Below are 21723 nucleotides of genomic sequence, written 5' to 3'. Positions count from 1 at the left end.
AGCGTTAACATACACTGCAAGGAGAAATACAGTCCCCTGCCTTCGCCATACAACTGAGAAACACACGGTGATAAACACAGAGGACATGAAAGCACACACTCCAAGCTTATCCCATAGAAAGGGAGATGGCGGAAGGGAGATGGCGGGGGCGGGGGGGGGGGGCTGCGCCAGAAAAGGCTTCAGTGGACAGATGACTAAGCTGCACCTCAAGAGACAGGTAGGACGTGGTAGGTATCCCAGGCCAGGAGAAACATCTGAGAGCACAGAGGCTAGGAAGACCTCGAAGCTTCAAGCAGATTCATAGCACTGAGAAGGTCCCAATGATAAGAAGGAGCCTTTGGGAAGGCAGGAGGCATCAGGGCCAGCCATGCAATGCCAGCTTGTTGCAGAAGCAAAGAGGGAGCCAGGGAGACTTCTGAGTGAGAAAAATGCACATTCAAGTATCTATTTAAAAAAAAAAAAAAAAACTCATTGCAGTTGAGTCGATTCTGACTCATAGTGACCCTATAGGACAGAGGAGAATTGCCCCACAGGGTTTCCAAGGAACCGTTGGTAGATTTGAACTGCTGACCTTTTGGTTAGCAGCCTGAGCTCTTAAACACTGTGCCACCTTAGTAAAGATTAATCAAACTTTTAATAACATCTAGGAAGAAGCGATCCACTCTGAACTGAAGTTGACACGGGAAAGCAACCCAGAAGAGATGCCACGTAAGCTGTGGAAATGCCCTTGCAATAGAGGTGGCATTCCCAGGAAAGGAGAGGAAGCTGTCCAGTCTGTCCTGGGTATGTCAAAGTGCTTCATGCAGTGGAGGGACAGCAGTGGCTGAACGTAAGACCCCTAGGGTGGGGTGCGCCAGGATGCGCTGAGACCTAAGCAAGGAAGTGAGGTAAGGCTAGACAAACAAGTGACAAGATCAACTGTCAACATGTGCAGGTAGGCTGGAGAGGGATGAGCCCCAAAAGCCAGCGACCAACCCAGAGACTCACAGAAGACAGTGAGGCCCTGCAACGGCCTCTACTTTGAAAACCAAGGCACCCCAAAGAGATCTCACACCATCGCGATCCGCCTTCAATTCAAACATGATTCTGCCTTCTCAAAGCCTAATTTCCAGGCTTCCTGCATTCCTGAGCCGCACTTTAGTATCAGATGATATAAAGTCCCGGCTTGCCTTTAGAATTCTGAGCTGCCAGGGACCTGTGGGACAATCAGAAAGCAAACACCTACAAATACCCTGGGGTTGACTCCAAGCACACTGCGAAGATGGGAAGGGCAGAGCAAGAGGCACAGTGGGATCTTCCACAAGACTCTTATGTTAAAGAAGGCAACCACCGAGCAAGAGAAGTCCAGCCTCACTCCCGTCAACGGTCCAAGTCAAAGTGAGTACAGTACTGTGTTCCTCTACAAACCCTCCATGCAAATCCCAATGCACACACATTTCTACACATATTTTCCACAGTTTAAAAAACTCCAGCTCAGATCGGAAGGGCCTGGAGGTCACAGCCCCCAGACTAAAACCATTCCCGGAGCCAGCTCTTCAGACAAAGATTGGACTGGACCATAAGACAGAAAACGATGCTGGTGAGGAGTGAGCGTCTTAGCTCAAGCAGACACAGAGACTGAGTGGGCACCTTCCGTTCAGAGGCGAGATGGGAAGACAGAGGGGGACAGGAACTGGTTGAATGGATACGGGAAACACAGGGTGGAGAGGAGGAATGTGCTGTCACATTGCAAGGGGAGCAACTAGGGTCACACAGCGATGTGTGTGTATAAATTTTTGTATGAGAAACTGACCTGAACTGTAAACTTTCACTTAGAGCACAATTAAAAAAAAAAAAAAAACCTCCAGCTCAAGTATGTGCAAAACCAAGTTATTTATACTAAAAGCAAGTTAAAAAAAAAATGTGAACTGGGAGGTTGGGAAGAAAAAAGCAAGTAAGGAGGGTGACACAATGGTAGCTGCGTTTTTGCCAGGAGCCTGGCAGAAATCAAAGGAACAAAGGCCAGGAAACCCCAGGAATGGGAACCGGATCCAGGTGTCTCTTCTGTGTGTACATGGGCGGGCGAGCATGTGTGTGTTGGAGGGGACGGTGTGTGAATATAGATAAGAGAGTATGGTAAAAGTCAACGTCCAATCAGAAAACTCTACAGGCCCTAGTAAGGGGTATTCCATCCCAAGCATCCACGGTTCTCTGAATCTCTGAAACTCAGGTGGCACCCCAAGAATCCACAAATCTGAGGCAAACACCAGAAAGGAAGTGGCATGTAAACAGAGAGCAAGAGGAAACAGGGTTGTTATCAGCACCCCTAACATCTGCAATAACATACAAAGTCTCTCAACCTCTGAAAGAATTCAGAGGAAGGGGCCCCAGCAAAGAAATGGTATGAAAACTGCCAGCAAGAAAGGTAGGGGAAGACTTGGAAAGTACAATCCTCCCATGTTTTCACTAAGTGAAAGCAAGCTGCACTCAACTTGTGAGTCACCCAACTTGAAACAAGTGACAGTGGTCACTTTATGACTCACAGATCTATTGTAGCAAAGCCTCCCTGGGTGGTGCTGATGGTTTGCGCTCATCTATAATGGAAATGTTGGTGGTCTGAACTCACCCAGCAGCACCACAGAAGAGGAGCCCGGCAATCTGCTTCTGTAAAGATCACAGCCGAGAAAACCCTCTGGAACTGAGTTCTACTCCATAACAAATGGATTCACCGTGAGTCGGGGCAGAGCTGACAACGCCAGGTTTTACTGTAGACAACCCAGAGACAACAGCCTTTCAATCAAGTGGAGACTCTAGAACATACTAAGGTTCCTCTGAGGAAAGGTCAAAAAGAGCATTCATGCCTCATACCATATACTAATTCAAAATGGAACAAGGGCGTAAATGTTAAATCGCCACATCCTTCTCCCACAGAGTGGCTGCTGGGTTCAAACACTGACCTTTAGGTTAACAACTGAACTCTTAACCACTGTGCTAACAGGGCTCCTAAAACCGTAAAGTTCTTGGGAGAAGTATAAGGGCAAAGTTATGGGACTTAGTATTTTCTAATGACAGATTATCAAATACAACAATTGCACCAGCAGCTAAAGACCAAGTAGATCACAGGGACCTCATAAAAATTAAATACATATCTTCAACAAAAGACTTTACCGAAATAGTAATAAGACAGCCTACAGACTGGGGAAAAAATCTTCAGGCACCATATATCTAATAAAGGTCTGATATCCAAAATATACATAAAACTTCAACAACTCAACAACAAATTGTCAAATAACACAATCAAAAAAAGTACAAAGGACGTGAACAGATACTTCACCAAAGAGGAGATTCAAGTGGCCAACGAACACATGAAAACAAGCTCATCATCACTGGCCGTTAGAGATACAAATAAAAACTACAACGAGGTACTACCTCACCCCTACTAGAATGGCGACGATCAAAAAAAAAAAACAGAAAATAACAAATGTTGGTAGGGATGTGAGGAGGTTGGAACACTTATCCACTGATGGCAGAAATGTAAAATGGTACAACTGTTGTAGAAAACAGTACAGTGATGCCTCGAAAACTTAAAAACAGAACTACTATATGGCCCAGTAATTCCACTCCTAGGTATATATCCTCGGGACCTAAAAGTAGTGACGTGAACAGCCATATGTACACCTGTGTTCACTGCAGCACTACTCACAATAGCAAAAAGGTGGAAACAACCTAAGTGCCCAGTGACAGACGAATGGATAAACAAAATATGGTACATTTACACAATGGAATACCACTCAGCCATAAAGTGAAATAAACTCCTGATACATGCTATGACATGGCAGAACCTCGAAGACACTGAGTGAAACAATCAATCACAGAAGGACAAATATTACATGACCTCACTTACATGAAATGATAAGAAGAGGTAAATATACAGAGACCAATGGTTACTAGTGGTTGCCGGGGCAGGAGCGGGGGACTCATTCTCCAGGAAGTAGTGAGTTTTTGTCTACGGTGAGGGAAAATGAACATCAATTAAAGGCAATGGTTATACAACTTGACTAATAATATAACTGATAATCACTAAAAGCTACACCAGAAAAACAGCACAATGACAAATGTGTCATACATAATTTTATAGCAACAACAACAAAGAAGGTACAGCTGTTGATACTACTTAGGTACAACCTAACACCTCATAGGAATAGTTTTCTTAGTTCGACGGCTTAGGATCATGGTTTCATGGAACAATCCAATTTCTGTTCTACCTTCTAGTTCAGTGAGCAATGCTGAGGGTCTTAGAAGCTTGCAAGCAGCCATCCAACATACAAGAACTGATCTCTACTCAACTAGAGCAGCAGAAAAAAAGAGACCCAAGAATCAAGGAAGAGACTGGATTATAGCTCTAACTGCCTCCATGAACTACTGTCTCCTCTGACCTGAGATGAGACCAGCAGAGCTGGATAGAGCCTGGCTACCATTACTGAACATTTTGATCAAGGACTCAATAGATGGATCCAGTCGGGGGGGGGGGGGGGGGAAACACATGGAAAGGAATTTCAAATTCCTATAGAATCCAGACTTACTGGACCCACTGAGGCTAGTGGAACCCCTCAATCTACTGCCCTGAGATAATCTTTAAACCCTAAACCAAAACTATCCCCTGAAGTCATCTTGAAATCAAGTAACAGTTTAGCTCAATTAGTGAAAAATGTTTAATAGCAAAAACATGGAAGCAACCGAGGCGCCCATCAACGGATGAATGGGTAAATAAATTATGGTACATTCACACAATGGAATACTACGCATCGATAAAGAACAGTGAGGAATCGGTGAAACATTCCATTACATGGAGGAACCTGGAAGGCATTATGCTGAGTGAAATTAGTCAGGTGCAAAAGGACAAATATTGTATAAGACCACTATTATAAGAACTTGAGAACAGTTTAAACTCAGATGAAAACATTCTTTTGTGGTTACGGGGGTGGGGGGAGGATGGGAAAGGGGGCATTCACTAATTAGATAGTAGATAAGAACTACTTTAGGTGAAGGGAAAGGCAGCACACAATATAGGAGAGGTCAGCACAACTGGACTAAACCAAAAGCAAAGAAGTTTCCTGAATAAACTGAATGCTTCGAAGGCCAGTGTAGCAGGGGCAGAGGTCTGGGGACCATGGTCTCAGGGGACATCTAAGTCAACTGGCATAACAAAATGTATTAGAAAAACATTCTGCATCCCATCTTGAAGAGTGGCGTCTGGGGTCTTCAACACTAGCAAGTGGCCATCTAAGATGCATCAATTGGTCTCCACACACCTGGAGCAAAGGAGGATGAAGAACACCAAAGACACAAGGTAATTATGAGCCCAAGAGACAGAAAGGGCCACATAACCAGAGACTACATCATCCTGAGACAAGAAGAACTAGATGGTGCCTGGCTACAACCGATGACTACCCTAACAGGGAAACACAACAGAGAACCCCTGAGGGAGCAGGAGACCAGTGGGATGCAGACCCCAAATTCTTAAAAGACCAGGCTTAACAGTCTGACTGAGACTAGAAGGGCCCCGGTGGTCAAGGCCCCCAGACCTTCTGTTGGCCCAGGACAGGAACCATGTGTGAAGCCAAGTCTTCAGACATGGATTGGACTGGACAATGGGTTGGAGAGGGATCCTGGTGAGGAGTGAGCTCCTTGGATCAGGTGGACACTTGAGACTATGTTGGCATCTCCTACCTGGAAGTGAGATGGGAGGGTGGAGGGGTTAGAAGCTGGCGAAATGGACATGAAAAGAGAGAGTGGAGGGCTGTCTCATTAGGGAGAGAATGCGTAGCAAGGTGTATACGGGTTTTTGTGTAAGAGACTGACTTGATTTGTAAACTTTCACTTAAAGCACAATAAAAATTATTTTTTAAAAAAAGGTATTTCCAATAAAAAAAAAATATTTACCGTAAGCATTGCTCTTTTTTAAAGAATTATCCACATGAGATCAAATTGACAACAGTAACTCTAAAGCATGGGTAAGAAGTTTAGGGGGCAGTGAGGCTAAATTAATGAGGGTGAAATAATTTGGGTAGAGATGGCATGAATGATGATACAATGAAAGAATATAACCAATGTCACTGAATTATACATGTAGAAATTGCTGAATGGATGTATGTTTTGCTGTGTATATATTTTCAACAAAAATAAATTTCTTAAAAGGTCAAAAAGCAACAGGATTCAGAATGATTGAGAAAGGGCTAAAGGTGCTATCAGAGTTTATTTTCTAACTATAACCAATTCTACAGGAGAAGAAAGAATGGGTAAATCGGTCACAAAAATCTCCTAAAAGCCCCCTTTTGGCTTCGACTGTTTTCTTCCATTTTCCTCTCCCGCCACACTTCTATCAGACTGGGGACGGCCACAGAGCGTCGTCCAGGGCTGTCTCTGCAGTCCTAGCCTTGCAGCGATAAAGCAGTAACTTGCAGTAATGGGTTTCCATTCTGAACGGATTACCAGCATGCAGCCTAACGTTCAAGACAAGGAAAAGCAGGCTTATGAGCTGTTGAGACAGACTGCTTGGGAAAAATGTTCAGTGTGGATCAGGAGAGCTCAACAGCCCCTCATCTGTGTAACTTCAGTCTCTTCTAGCCATTCCACAATAACATTAGCTGTCCTGACACTGCGGCTTTCTACTAGAGATGAACACAGATTAATAGCAACTACCAATGATCAAGTGCCTACCATACACCAGGCTCTGGGCTTGATGCTTTTAGATACATTATTCCAATTCACAACCTCAAAAACACATCAAGGTAACTTTTATGACCCCATTTTACAGATGGAAAAAGGTAAGATTCTGCGAGGTCAGATGAGCTCACAAGAATTAGAACTCAACCCAAGTCTGTCTGGCTCCAAAGTCTGCACTCTTCCCATTACTCTAAACGGCTGTCATGGATTGAATTATGCACCCCCTCCCCAAAAATGTGTGTATTAACTTGGTTAGGCCATGATTCCCAGTATCCTCTGGTTGTACTCCATTTTGTGACTGTAATATTATGTGGACAGGATTCGGGTGGGATTGTACCACCACCCTTACTCAGATCACCTCCCTGATCCAAGGTAAAGGGAGTTTCCCTGGGGTGTGGCCTGCACAACTTTTTATCTCTCAAAAGATAAAAGGAAAAGGAAGCAAGCAGAGAGTTCGGGACCTCATACCACCAAGAAAGCAGCACCAGGAGCAGAGCGCGTCCTTTGAACCTGGGGTCCCTGTGCCTGAGAAGCTCCTCAACCATGGAAGATTGAGGACAAGTACCTTTTTCCAGAGCTGACAGAGAGAGGAAGCCTTCCTCTGGAGCTGATGCCTTGAATTTGGACTTTTAGCCTACTTTACTGTGAGGAAATAAATTTCTCTTTGTTAAAGCCATCCACTTGTGGTATTTCTGTTATGGCAGCACTAGATGACTAAGTCACGGCCTTCATAAGACCAGTGTGGGAACACCTGTTGAGCAACAGGCCAGAGCAGCAGGTATCAGGGCACCGCCTGGTGCAGGGTGCCAGCTCGTGTGTGCTTCTCCCCATGGAAGACAGCAGCAGCAGGGCAGCCCACAATCGAATGGCTCTTAGGACACGCCCACAAATGAATGGGAACCTAGTGTCTTTGTGCACAAGGTAAAGAGTTACTTTACAGGTCGGCTGGTTGGGCGGCTTAGCCTGAAGAGCACAAGCGGTGAGCTCAGCTCCATCGCCAGGGCCCCATCAGTGCTGACTAACCAGAATGCTGCAGGCTTGTCAAAACTACAGAAAACACAAAGCTAGGAGGGATAGCTGATGCTGGACAAGGGAGTCAGCATTTAAAAACGACCCTGAAATGAGGAAACTAAAAAAAAAATTAATTATACATGGATAAATGGCAAGTTCTTTTAAATAAAAACTGAAACACATATTGGGGGGAAAACCACGCGTAAGGAAACTATGAAAGTGAAGAAAAGAAACAAAAAAGTGTAAAGGTATTAGTTGATTACGAGTTCAACATAAACTTGTAACCGCAGGATGCAGTAATTGAGGCTTTGTGTCTAGCACAACGGGAGATACTAACCCTACTGTGGCCTGCCCTGGTCAGATCACACCACATCAGGCGATGCACCCACATCCTGCAATAGCAGACCCCGGGGAAACATGAATGGACTGCCAACCACATGGCACCCAAAAAGACGGCCTGGATGGCAGGAGGACTCGTCACTCGGGATAATATAAGAAGCTTTAAATAGCTTAAAGCTAGTGTTTTTGTTTCTTGGTTTGGGGGGGACGATGGGGAACTGATAATGTATATTCCAACTATAAGGTTGCTGCTATGAGTGGGAATGGACTCAGTGGCAATGGGTTTGGTTTTATCATGGATAAAAGAACACCTACAGCTCCCAAGAATAAAACGAGAGCTAATCAGTGGACAGCAGAGACTACCCGTGATCAGTGGAGGCAAGAGCTCGCTAAAGATCAGGCCCCGCTCAGTAGGAGGCACTCTGATAAAGCCTGGACGAGGTCTATCAGGCAACGGCAGAAGTTTCTGTATGGAAAGGATGGTATAGTAAACCACCACCATGTTGTTTTTATAACTCTCATCTCAAAGACCATCCGACATAAAAGGTACAACACACAGCTACCTTGGGGTGACACAGGCCCACATCAGGGAATTAAAAAGGATTATGCAAGCCTTCGACACTTGGTAGACTGAACCACACACAACCCTCCACTCCTCTGGAAACTAGAAAAATAACAATTAAGGACAAAGAAGAGAAAAAGAAACGACAGCCAAGAAGAATGCCAAAAAAACTGGTGAAAAGACAAAGGCAATGCAGAGACCGTTTAGGAAGTCCAACATTCAAATAACAGAAGGTTTAGAAGAACATACAATCCACAAACCCCCTCAAGCCCAATTTGATTGCCTCCCTTGCTGCAGTCACTGAGCTAGCTCCAGCTTGTGGCAACCTCAAGCATAACAGAACAAAATGTTGCCCGGTCCTGCACCATCTCCTTAATCTTTAACATATTTGAGCCCAGTGTTGAGTCTACCGTGTCAATCCACCTCATTGAGAGTTCTCCTCGTTTTCGCTGACCCTCCACCTCATCAAACACGATGTCCTTTTCTCACCTTAGAAACACAACATTCATGAGTGGTGAGACAGACCCACTGCAGAGGACGCTGTGAAGCTGCATGGCACTAAAAATTAACAACGTATCCTGAATTTTTCTAGAGAAAGAAAAGACACTAAAAAAATGGGAAATCAGAATATCAGTTTTCTCAATAGTAATTCTAGTTCAGACACTGAAGGTTCAAAACATTTATTCCCACTTTCTCAGGGAGCTGCTGGAAGATGTGCTTCACTGAAACGGGGCAATAAACCAGACAAGGAGAAGACCAGAGGTCCAACACAGCCAAGCAGCAAAGACGCCTCCCAGCTGAATGATGAGGGAAACACCAGGTCAACAACTGCACAGAAGGTCCCAAGAGCAACCAATCCAAAGTAAGGCACAAGGCAGTGGGTTCTGGAAGGTACGTGTCCAAGAAGATGGAAATGACAGACTGCCTGATGCATCTGACCATGCTGAGAAGAAGTTTGCAAGTAAGTCAGAGGTTCAGCGAATAAATAGAAAAGGCCAATTATTAACTCTAGGGAAATCAAATGTTATACAAAAGAATGCAATCACAGTTTAAAAAGCTGCATTACCGGCTTACAGCAATAATTAAAATATGCATGCCTTTAAATATTGATTATAGCCAAAAGTTGTGCTTTAACTATACTGGAAAATGGGCAAGGGAAGGAGGGATCTGTATAAGAGCTAAAACCTCATTTTCATAGCACATAATTTAGAAATATGGAAGTAAATATGAGAAAACAGCTAAGAGATGAAAGTAGTAGCCCTTAGCAATTACAGGCAGTCCCCGGATTACGAAACGTTCAACTTACAGACAACTCATAGTTAAGAACGGACTGCCATAAAGCCTATTAAAAATTTGAGTTAAATACAATGGTTCATTAATAATAAATGCACACACTACTTTGCGACACTCATGAAAAAACTGCACGGTTTGGCAGTGTTTCTTAAGTGTTTTATACGGACAAACCAAAAAGAAACAAAAAACCCATTGCCATCGAGCTGATTCCAACTCGTAACAATCCCACAGGACAGAGTCAAACTGCCCCATAGGGTTTTCAAGGCTGCAACTCTTTACAGAAGCAGACTGCCACATCTTTCTCCCATGGAGCTGCTGGTGGGTTTGAACCAAGAACCTTTCAGTTGCAGCTGAACACTTTAATATGCATAGAATTTTTTAATATGCTCTTATACACATTGTTGTTATTGTTGTTAGGTGCTGCTGAGTCAGTTCCAACTCATACGGAACTCATATGTACGAGAAAATGAAACACTGGCCAGCCCTTCACCACGCTCACAATCGTTGTCATGCTTAAGGCCACTGCTGCAACCAGTGTTGTCAATCCACTCATTGGGGTCCTCCTCCTTTTTGTATGTACAGAAAGGTAAAATACATACCATATACTAACAAACGCTTGACTAACTGATGCTAAATAAGAATCCTATGCACCTGTTCCGACTACCTACAGATTGGACTTACAGACAGACTTAGGAACAGATCGCATTCCTAACCTGGGGACTGCCTGTAATCTGGGGATGCGGAGGGGTTAGGATAGAGAAGTCTGGAGGAGATAATTGCTAATTTTCATTATAAACCTTGTGACACTATTTGACTTTTTAAACTCTGTACCTGTCACAGTATGACAAAGTAGGAAATTATGAACAAGACAACGCAAAGAGCACTGAGTACACTGCCTGGCAGGTAGTAAGGTATACACTCTGTAAACCTAAGCTCTGGCTAAGAAGTGGCTCTAAGGGGCCTGTGTATAAAAAAATTAAACAAAAAATCCAACCAACCAAACAACCCAGCCACAAAAACCCCAATGGTACCTCTTTCTGCCGTCCATGTGTGACCAGCCTAAGACTGGGGGGCAGCTGGGGGGAGAGTGCTGAGACTATAAGGGCATGGGCAGAAAAACCTCAGAATCCATTTTTAATACCAAACCTAGGCGGCTGTCCTGAAGCAAGGAGTACTTCAAAAAGAAACAGGAAATAACTAATTTTTCTAATAAATATCTTTCAAATATAATTGACTGGCCACACTGGCTTGACTATCCGCCTCAGCGGTCAGCCCAATCTGGTGTGCCACCTGTTTTTATACAGCCCACAAGCGAAGAACAGTTTTTACATTTTTAAATGGTTGGGCGGGGGGAGGGGGGAACGATAAAAAGGAAAAATATCGTATGGCCATGAAATTTAAATTTTAGTGTCCATAAATAAACTTTAATTGACTATAGCAACCCTCGTGTGTTCGCAGAGCAACTCAGCCGCTTCCCGCTCTGACGGCAGAGACAGACAGCTGCACCAGAAGCCCCACGTGCAGCTGGCTGGGCACCCTACAAACCGCAGAGACACACAACTCAATTGGGTTTTAAGCACCACAAGTCACACCCCAACATTCTGATTTTATTGCAAGTCATACGTGCATACCCATCACGTCAAAACAAGAAAATGTTCCGCTCCCAAGGCTGTGCTTCAAAGGCACGGGGGTGCAAGGTATTCTGTTACCAAATCAGGTGGGTAAAGCACTGTGTGTCACGCACTGACACCACACCTACGCTAAGAGAATACAATACACATCAACACTGCCAGGCTAAGCACTTGTCGCAATGTCACCAACTCACAGGGAAGCAACAGTTTAAAACAAGCGAGGGAAGCCATTTACCAATGGTGAGTGAATTAAATCATGTCTGATTGCAGCAGCTGAAGAAATGGGTCCAAAGAACATTAACTTGTTGAGACTACTAGGCTCTTGTCAAGAACAAGCTGCTCAAGGAGGTGAGGATATTGGCAGCAATACCGTTCTTGTTGTTGCTGTTGTGTACCTTCGAGTCAATTACGACTTACAGGGACCATATAGGACAGAGTAGAACTGCTCCATAGGGTTTCCAAGGAGTAGCTGGTGGATTTGAACCGCCAACCTTTTGGTTAGCAGCCTGAGTTCTTAACCTACACCACCAGGGCTCCTAGTCAACTAAAAAAGGTAAAGGGTGGTTTCCTTGACTCTGGACAATTCACAGGGCTCACTGCCACCGCTCAGCTGTTTATTTGAGGAGTCGAGGCTGAGTTGGAAGTGACTGAAGCAACTTTCAAAGCAGGGCTCTGAGCCAGTTCCTTCTGTTTGAACCCTGCTGAGAATCTGCATTTCTAACACCTTCCGAGGTGGTGCTAATGCTGCTGATTAGGGACCAGTTCTGAGAACCACTAGTACAGCCCAAACCAACCTAAACCCACTGCCATTAAGTCGATTCCAACTCTCGGGGACCCGATAGGGTTTCCGAGGCTGTAAAAGTCTATGGAAGCACACTGCCAGCCACATCTTTCTCCCATGGAGCTGCTGGTGGTTTCGAACCACCAACCTTTCGATTAGCAGTCGACTGCTTTAACCACCGCATCACCTGGGCTCCTTACTAGTAGTGCAGCGGTTCTCAAAATTTATTACACATAAGAATCACTTGAGGATCTTGTTAAAATCTCCAAGTGATTCTTACGTATAATAACTGTAGATTCTGACTCAGTACATCTGGGGGTGGGAATGCAAATTCTCAGCAGGGCTTTGAACCTGACCAAACTGTGTCAAAGCCCTGTTTCAAGTAAGCTGAGAAACGACTCAACTTCACTGGGATTGACTATTATATGCTACAACGATGGTGGTAAAATAATGAGGAAGTTATACTACATTAACTCATTTCAACAACAAACTTTGATCAAATCCTAAGTAACATCCAGCCGCTTTATACACTTCATATGCTTTCAAACGTTAAAATAAAAGTGAGTTCTCTATTTCCGTATGTATCAGATATATTTGTATCAGATATATTTTATAAGCTCAAACTACAGTTAAACAGCATTTTTTTAGACCTTGACGTGAATGCAAAGCAAATTTCCATATTTCAAAATACACTTAAGCGTGCGACTGAGGAGCTTCCACCCCACCTTCAGCTGCAGGTGATGAGTCTGCAGTGTCATGACATGCTAACAGGCAAATATCAAGAGAAGAATAAAACCGAATTCTGCAAATGCTTTCTCTGTGGTCAGTTAAAAGCACCTGCTCTGGACAGAGATCGCCATTGGCAGTGTGTGAAAAGACATCTCCAAAGACGAGAGACATATTTAAAAAAAAACTCGTTACAGATGAGTGCTAGTAGATGTGACGAATATTTGCAATTAATTTTGATGAGAGGGAAACTCTAACTTTGAACCCCGATTAAGAGAAATGCTATCCCCCCAGAAAAAGAATTCTGTTCTTCTCATTATAGACCTGTATTACAAGAAATTAAACTCAATTGTTATTGTTTCAAATTTCATCAAAAAAAAAAAAAAAAATCTATGAAAATATTTTCTGTCATCACATTAAGTACCTTCATAGTATCTTTTTTTTTTTTAATCTCTTGACCCACAAAACCTAAAATATTTACCGTCTGGAGGTAACTGACACCCTCAAGTCTAAAGCGACTTCTGCCTGGAGTGCTGTTCCTCTTTGGGAACCCTTCCTGACACCTGCACTGATTCCAGGGCCCCTGGAGACTTCTGGCCGACTTCCTAAGAGAAGAGCACACCTATTCCAAGTGTGCGTTAAAAAAAGAAAAAGGAGGAAGAGCTGAGGGTAAGGAATTCATGTTTAAGCTGCCAAAGCGCAAGGTCTGTCAGCACAAATAAAAGAGGAGGGAGCAAGACGGACAGAAAACCTTAAAACTATTATCCTGAGAAATGTCTAAAATTTTAACTCCTATCGCCAAACAATTACAGAAGCTCTAAAAATATAAAGTAGAAGTCAAAATTTCTTGTCAAAATGCTTACAGTTTAGAGAGGAAAAAAGGTCCTAAAATACTTCAACGAGCTACTCCTAAGAGTTCACAAAAGCCTGCTACTTCAGAACTGAAGCCACTCCCAAAGTTCACCTTCCAGCCAAAAGTGAGCCAGGCCCGTAAAATAACCACCACCACGAGGAATGTGCTTCTTAGTTCAGTCAAGTGTATGAGACCAAATGCATAACATGTGCTCAAAAGCAAAGTGAGAGGACAAAGAAGGGACAGGAAACTAGATGAAGGGACAGGAGGGACCCAGGGTAGAAGGCGGGAGAGTGCTGACACATTGTGGGGATTGCAACCAATGTCACACAAAAAATTTGCGTATAGATTTTTGAATGAGAAACTAATTTGTGCTAGAAACTTTTACCTAAAGCAAATAAAATTAAAAACAAAACAAACAAACAAAGATTCTATAAGAATCCCAACCAAAAGGAGGAAAATGCAGGACAGAATTTCAAGTTCACACGAATCCAGGTTTTCTGGAGTCAGAGAGGCTGGATGAACCCCCACAACTATGGTCCTAAGATAATCTTTAAACCTTAAACCCAAACTATCCCAACATCATCTTAAAACCAGACAATAGTTTGGCTTAACTAGTAAAGAATGCCTGCCTTGAGTATTAGGCTCTTTTAAGATATACCTATACGGAATCAAGGAAACCCTGGTGGCACAGTGGTTAAGGCTTAAAGCTGCCAACCAAAAAGCTGGCAGTTCGAATTCACCAGGCGCTTCTTGGAAATCCTATGCGGCAGTTCTACTGTGTCCTGTAGGGTCTCGACGAGTCGAACAACTTAATGGCAACAGGTTTGGTTTTGGTTATATGGAATCAAACAGACAACAGCAACTCGAAAAATTAGACAGGAACTTTAGGGGGTAGTGAGTTTATGTTAATGAAAGTGGAACAACTCAGAAAAGGGGAATGAGAATGGATGCACGACTCAAAAGAATATAATTGATTTCACTGAACTATACATGCAGAAACTTGAGTTGTTATATGTTTTTGCTGGGTATATTTTCTACAACAAAAAAAAATTATTTCTAAAAAGGAGAGAAAAAAAGAGTTCACCAAAGAGTGGTGGCAAAGGAACTGGAATAATCCAGAAAGGTTTGACAAAGGAGGCTGAAAAAAAAAAAAGCTGAGCCCTGGAAGTCATTACATCAAATACACAGAATAATATGAGACAAGGAGCCAAAATCACAAATTCATGCATGAGAATAATATGGGGTTACAGCTGAAGAAATCAGAAGGTTTGTACAAGAACCTGAATGTCAGAGAAAGCGGATGGCACTTCACCGTGTACGCACAAGCGGAGCCCCAGGAGTTGGGAGTGGTCACGGGCGAGGCGCTGGGGCTGGGAGCACACCCGCACAGTGGTGTCTCTGATTCTGAGGAAAGATGCACCTGGGCTAAGCAAAGACCGGCTGCAGGAGAACAGCCTGTAGTAGTCTCCTGCGATGACGAGGCCTCACCTGGCTTCCTGGCAGTGGAAAAGTGGAACGGAAGAAAAAGCCAGCTGCACCAGTCAGGTCAGAGTAGAACCAAGAGGCCTTGGTAAATGACTTAAGAAGGAAACGCCGTTAAAAAAATGACTAAAATGTCAAGTCTTGGAACAGAAAGATTACATGGCTTGTGCTCCTCCCCTTGCCCTGGAGATTCAAGACAATGGAGCTAAGGAAATCAGATTAAGTATACATGCATGTCCCATAAAGACCCTACTGGGCCACTTCCTATCAAGCACCAACTGAGACGAAAGTAAAATAAAAGTCGACCTCTTATCAATCCCTCCCCCTCCCAAACTGGGAATCTCATGGGTGCTGGGATTCCAAGAGATCAAGGTGAACTACAGAGGATGCTATTTAACTGCACCTGGCTCAAGGAGACTGACCTAGACCTGGTTAACCTAGACTCCAGGGTCTGACCACAGAACACTGCTTTCCTTGAGGAAACTCCGGATAATGAGTCTTACCTTTCAAACCAAAGTTTAAAAATTAAAAGAAACGTTTTCTTCTCTGTGGCTCCTTGCCCATTACAGGTTATCCTGGCAACAGTTGTCTTCCAAGTTACTGCATTAGCAGATGAGCAGGAAGAGAGTGGGACGGGAAACAGAAGCTCTCCTAGAAGGAAAAAAGAGCATCGTCACAGCATGTTCTCCTTCGGTCTTCTGGGAGCTGCCATTAAAAGACTGGCTCAGGGTCTTGAGTAACACAGAGCTGTACCTCAGAGGGCTGAAAAGCTTTACTGAATTGAAATTTCTATAGAAAACCAGGCAGTTTCCATCACCCCACCTCAGCTTTTAACCTACACTAAACAATAACCCAGAAACAACCACAAAGAGCATAACAGTGAGATCAGTGAGTGAAGAAAAAAAATTCTTATTTTTATCCTCTGAGAACATCAATGATATTCGACAAAGGCACCATACTTTAAAATACTAAAAACAAATTTACAAAGTATTTCCCTTAAATGCCCCCAAGTAGCTCCATGTAACTCCTTTAAACAATCCTAACTTTTCCCAGGTCCTGTGGAAGAACACTGAGGTGCCTGAAGTACTAACTGTGGACAAATTCAGTCACGAAATGTTAATTAACCAAACACCCACGTGAAAGGCATAAAGACCGCCTTCCAGGCTCTGCGTAAAGGCTCTGCGTTGATCGCGTACTGCTGCGGAAGAAGGCTCAAACTCTGGACGGTGTGCTAATGACAATGCCAACTACAAGGCCTCCTTTAAAAGTACCACTGTTCATGGAAGCCCTGGTAGAGTAGTGGTTAAGTGCTACGGCTGCTAACCAAGAGGTCGGCAGTTCGGATCCGCCAGGTGCTCCTTGGAAACTCTATCAGGCAGTTCTACCCTGTCCTATAGGGTCGCTATGAGTCGGAACCGACTCGATGGCAGTGGGTTGGTTCATCTAATGCATTTCTTCCATAAAAGTCACATTCCTTTGTGATCTCAACTCACTGTTTTTCCTCAGATAATAGAAACACTGCTAACTGGTTGTAAAACCAAAAAAATCAACCAACAACAAAAACAGCAATCCCAGGTGAAAATGCAAAGGAGAATATTTCATTCTAAAAACAAAACATTTTACCACCTAAGTGCTTTTGAATACACACTTGAAAAAGTATAGTTGATCTTCTGAATTTATGCTTGAAATTAAAGAACAGAGCAGGCACCCACACAGGCAGCTCCAGTCCTGAGACATAACAAGCTGAGCATGTTAGTGTCAAGTTGCACCCTCATTGATGTCAAAGGTAAGTCTAAAGTCTACCTCGACACAGTCATTCTCTCTCTGTTAGGGGTTCCAGACCCTTTGAAGAATCTGACAAAGACAGCTACCCACAAAATGCACATACATACAACTTTGGCATTTAAACTGGAACAGTTCCAGACCCCTGGGAGCCAATCTGCAATCACCCCTCCCCTCCTCCCCAGCAGGCCAATCAATCACAGCTCTGGGCAGTTTTCCCAGCATCACCTCCTCACCCTGTCACTCACTCCCATTCAGAGTCACCAAAAGAAACCTGGCTCACATACCTCTTCACATCAGTAGGATCCCAGGTGCTTATCAAGGTATAATAAGGACGCTGAGGAGCAATTCACTCTTCTGGAAGAGGGTCTTTTCTTTCAATTGCACATAATCAGAGAAAAGACTGGGTCTATGTTACTGAGTTTCTAGACTAAGACAGACTAGGAAGCAGGACCCGGCAGTCTACTTCTGAAAAGCATTAGCCAGTGAAAACCTTATGAATAGCAGTGGAACACTGTCTGATATACTGCTGGAAGATGAGCCCCCCAGGCTGGAAGACACTCAGAAGATGACGGGGAAGAGCTGCCTCCTCAAAGTAGAGTTCACCTTAATGACATGGATGGAATAAGGCTTTAGGGACCTTCATCTGCTGATGTGGCACGACTCAAAATGAGAAGAAACAGCTGCAAACATTCATTAATAATCGGAACCTGGAATGTACCAAGTATGAATCTAGGAATATTGGAAATCGTCAAAAATTAAACGGAATGCATAAACATCGATATCCTAGGCATTAGTGAGCTGAAATGGACTGGTACTGGCCATTTTGAATCGGACAACCATATACTCTACTATGCTGGGGATGACAACTCGAAGAGGAATGGTGTTGCACTCATTGTCAAAAAGAACATTTCGACATCTACCCTGAAGTACAACGCTGTCAGTGATAGGATAACATCCATATGCCTACAAGGAAGGCCACTTAATACGACTTATTCAAATTTACGCACCAACCACTAGGGCCAAAGATGAAGAAATAGAAGATTTTCATCAGCTGCTGCAGTCTGAAATCGATCGAAAATGCGATCAAGACGCATTGATAATTACTGGCGATTGGAATGCAAAAGTTGGCAACGAAGAAGCAGGGTCCGTAGTTGGAAAATATGGCCTTGGTGATAAAAACAATGCCAGAGATCGAATGATAGAGTTTTGCAAGACCAACAACGTCTTCATTACAAATACAGTCTTTCACCAACATAAACGGCGACTATACACATGGACCTCGCCAGATGGAACACACAGAAATCAAACTGACTACATCTGTGGAAAGAGACAACGGAAAATCTCAATATCATCAGTCAGAACAAGGCCAGGGGCCGACTGTGGAACAGACCATCAATTGCTCATATGCAAGTTCAAGCTGAAACTGAAGAAAATCAGAGCAAGTCCACAGAGCCAAAATATGACCTTGAGTATATCCCACCTGAATTTAGACACCATCTCAAGAATCGATTTGACGCATTGAACACTAGTGACCACAGACCAGACGAGTTGTGGAAGGACATCATCCATGAAGAAAGCAAGAGGTCACTGAAAAGACAGGAAAGAAAGACAAGACCAAGATGGATGTCAGAGGAGACTCTGAAACTTGCTCTTGAGTGTCAAGCAGCTAAAGCAAAAGGAAGAATCGATGAAGTAAAAGAACTGAACAGAAGATTTCAAAGGGCCTCTCCAGAACACAAAGTAAAGTATTATAATGACATGTGCAAAGAGCTGGAGATGGAAAACCAAAACCGAAGAACATGCTCGGCGTTTCTCAAGCTGAAAGAATTGAAAAAAAAAAATTCAAGCCTCGAGTTGCAATACTGAAGGATTCCATGGGGAAAATATTAAACGATGCAGGAAGCATCAAAAGAAGATGGAAGGAATACACAGAGTCATTATACCAAAAAGAATTAGTCGATATTCAACCATTTCAAGAGGTGGCATATGATCACGAACCGATGGTACTGAAGGAAGAAGTCCAAGCTGCTCTGAAGGCATTGGCGAAAAACAAGGCTCCAGGAATTGATGGAATATCAACTGAGATGTTTCAACAAAAAGACGCAGCGCTGGAGGTACTCACTCGTCTATGCCAAGAAATATGGAAGACAGCTTCCTGGCCAACTGGCTGGAAGAGATCCATATTTATGCCTATTCCCAAGAAAGGTGAGCCAACCGAATGTGGAAATTATCGGACAATATCATTAATATCACACACCAGCAAAATTTTGCTGAAGATCATTCAAAAACAGCTGGAGCAGTATATCGACAGGGAACTGCTAGAAATTCAGGCCAGTTTCAGAAGAGGACGTGGAACCAGGGATATCATTGCTGATGTCAGATGGATCCTGGCTGAAAGCAGAGAATACCAGAAGGATGTTTACCTGTGTTTTATTGACTATGCAGAGGCATTCAACTGTGTGGATCATAACAAATTATGGATAACATTGCAAAGAATGGGAATTCCAGAACACTTAATTGTGCTCATGAGGAAACTTTACATAGATCAAGAGACAGTTGTTCAGACAGAACAAGGGGATGCTGATTGGTTTAAAGTCAAGAAAGGTGTGTGTCAGGGTTGTATCCTTTCACCATACCTATTTAATCTGTATGCTGAACAAATAACAAGAGAAGCTGGACGGTATGAAGAACAGGGCATCAGGATTGGCGAAAGACCCATTAACAACCTGCGTTATGCAGATGACACAACCTTGCTTCCTGAAAGTGAAGAGGACTTGAAGCACTTACTAATGAAGATCAAAGACCACAGCCTTCAGTATGGATTACACCTCAACATTAAGAAAACAAAAATCCTTACAACTGGACCAATGAGCAACATCATGATAAATGGAGAAAAGATTGAAGTTGTCAAGGATTTCATTTTACTTGGATCCACAATCAATACCCATGGAAGCAGCAGTGAAGAAATCAAAAGACACACTGCACTGGGCAAATCTGCTGCAAAGGATCTCTTCAAAGTGTTGAAGAACAAAGATGTCACCCTGAAGACTAAGGTGTGCCTGACCCAGGCCATGGTATTTTCAATCACATCATATGCATGTGAAAGCTGGACAATGAATAAGGAAGACTGAAGAAGAGTTGACACCTTCGAATTGTGGTGCTGGCGAAGAATATTGAATACACCGTGCACTGCCAAAAGAGGAAACAAATCTGCCTTGGAAGTAGTGTGGCCAGAATGCTCCTTAGAGGCAAGAGTGGCAAGACTGAGTCTTACATACTTTGGAGATGTTGTCAGGAGGGATCAGTCCCTGGAGAAGGACATCATGCTTGGCAGAGTACAGGGTCAGCGGAAAAGAAGAAGACTCCCAACGAGGTGGACTGACACAGTGGCTGCAACAATGAGCTCAAGCATAACAAGGATTGTTAAGGATGGCGCAGGACGAGGCAGTGTTTCGTTCTGTTGTGCACAGGGTCGCTATGAGTAGGAACCGACTCGATGGCACCTAACAACAACAACATGTTACTGACACTAAGAAACCTGGCTATTTTAAAGCATAAGAGTATGAGCCACACAACAAGCATGTGAAAAGATGTTCGACATCAATGGTCATTAAGAAAATGCAAATCAAAACCACAATGAAGTACTACTTCACACCTACTGAAACCAAAACCAAACTTCCACTCACTGCAACATGTGTGTCGGAGCACAGCTGTGCTCCATAGAGTTTTTAATGGTTGATTTTTTGCAAGTAGCTTGCCAGGTTTTTCTTCTGAGGTGCCTGCGGGTGGACTAAAACTTCCAACCTTCTGGTTAGCAGCCAAGCACATGAACCATCTGCACCACCCAGACTCCTCACACCCACTTTAAAAAAAGAATAAAACCAAATGCATTGCTGTTGAGTTGATTCCAACTCATAGCGACCCTACTGGACAGAGCAGAACTGCCCCGTAGAGTTTCCAAGGAGCACCTGGTGGATTTGAACTGCTGACCTTTTGGTTAGCAGCGTAGCACTTAACCACTACTCCACCAGGGTTTCCTCACACCCACTAGGATGGCTTTAATCAAGAAATCAAAAAACAGCCAAGTGCTGGTTTGCAAGGATGTGGAGAAACAGAAAACCTCACACGTCACTAGTGGGCATGGAAAATGGTACAGCCACTTCAGAAAACAATTTGGCCATTCCTCAAAAAGTTAAACTCAGGATTCTTATAAAAAACAAACCAAACCCACTGCCATCGAGTCAATTCCAACTAACTCACAGTGACTCTACGGGACAGAACAGAACAGCCCCATGGAGTTTCTAACGAGCCCCTGGTGGATTTGAGCTGCCGACCTTTTGGTTAGCAGCCGTAACACTAAACCTACACCACCAGGGTTTCCCACAAGGACCGGAAAACAAGAAAACTGGAAGGTGGCAGAAGGAAAATCAACTGAAAGCTGCTTAAGGAACACTTAGATCCCTAAATATCCTCATTCTCTCTTACCCTCCCCGCCCCAGCAGATGGCCGGACACGGAGGGCCCAGCCAGTGGGGATGGGAATGCCACACAGA

General features: G+C 43.6%; 1 protein-coding gene across 5 annotated transcripts in view; it reads right to left on the bottom strand.

The window, feature by feature from the left end:
* Nucleotides 1-21723, bottom strand: part of PPP6R3 (protein phosphatase 6 regulatory subunit 3) — a 175982-nt gene that overhangs the window by 95210 nt on the left and 59049 nt on the right. For 4 of the 5 annotated variants that reach the window (XM_049892684.1, XM_049892681.1, XM_049892683.1 and 1 more), the window contains one exon: nucleotides 15890-16037. The exons of the other annotated variant lie outside the window; for it this stretch is intronic. The gene's annotated coding sequence lies outside the window, so the exon portion shown is untranslated. The remainder of the gene's footprint in view (nucleotides 1-15889; nucleotides 16038-21723) is intronic. 5 annotated transcript variants of the gene reach the window in all.

Source organism: Elephas maximus, chromosome 7, assembly GCF_024166365.1.
Source record: "Elephas maximus indicus isolate mEleMax1 chromosome 7, mEleMax1 primary haplotype, whole genome shotgun sequence".
Classification (NCBI taxonomy): Eukaryota; Metazoa; Chordata; class Mammalia; order Proboscidea; family Elephantidae; genus Elephas; species Elephas maximus.
This window is presented reverse-complemented; position numbering and strand designations above follow the sequence as displayed.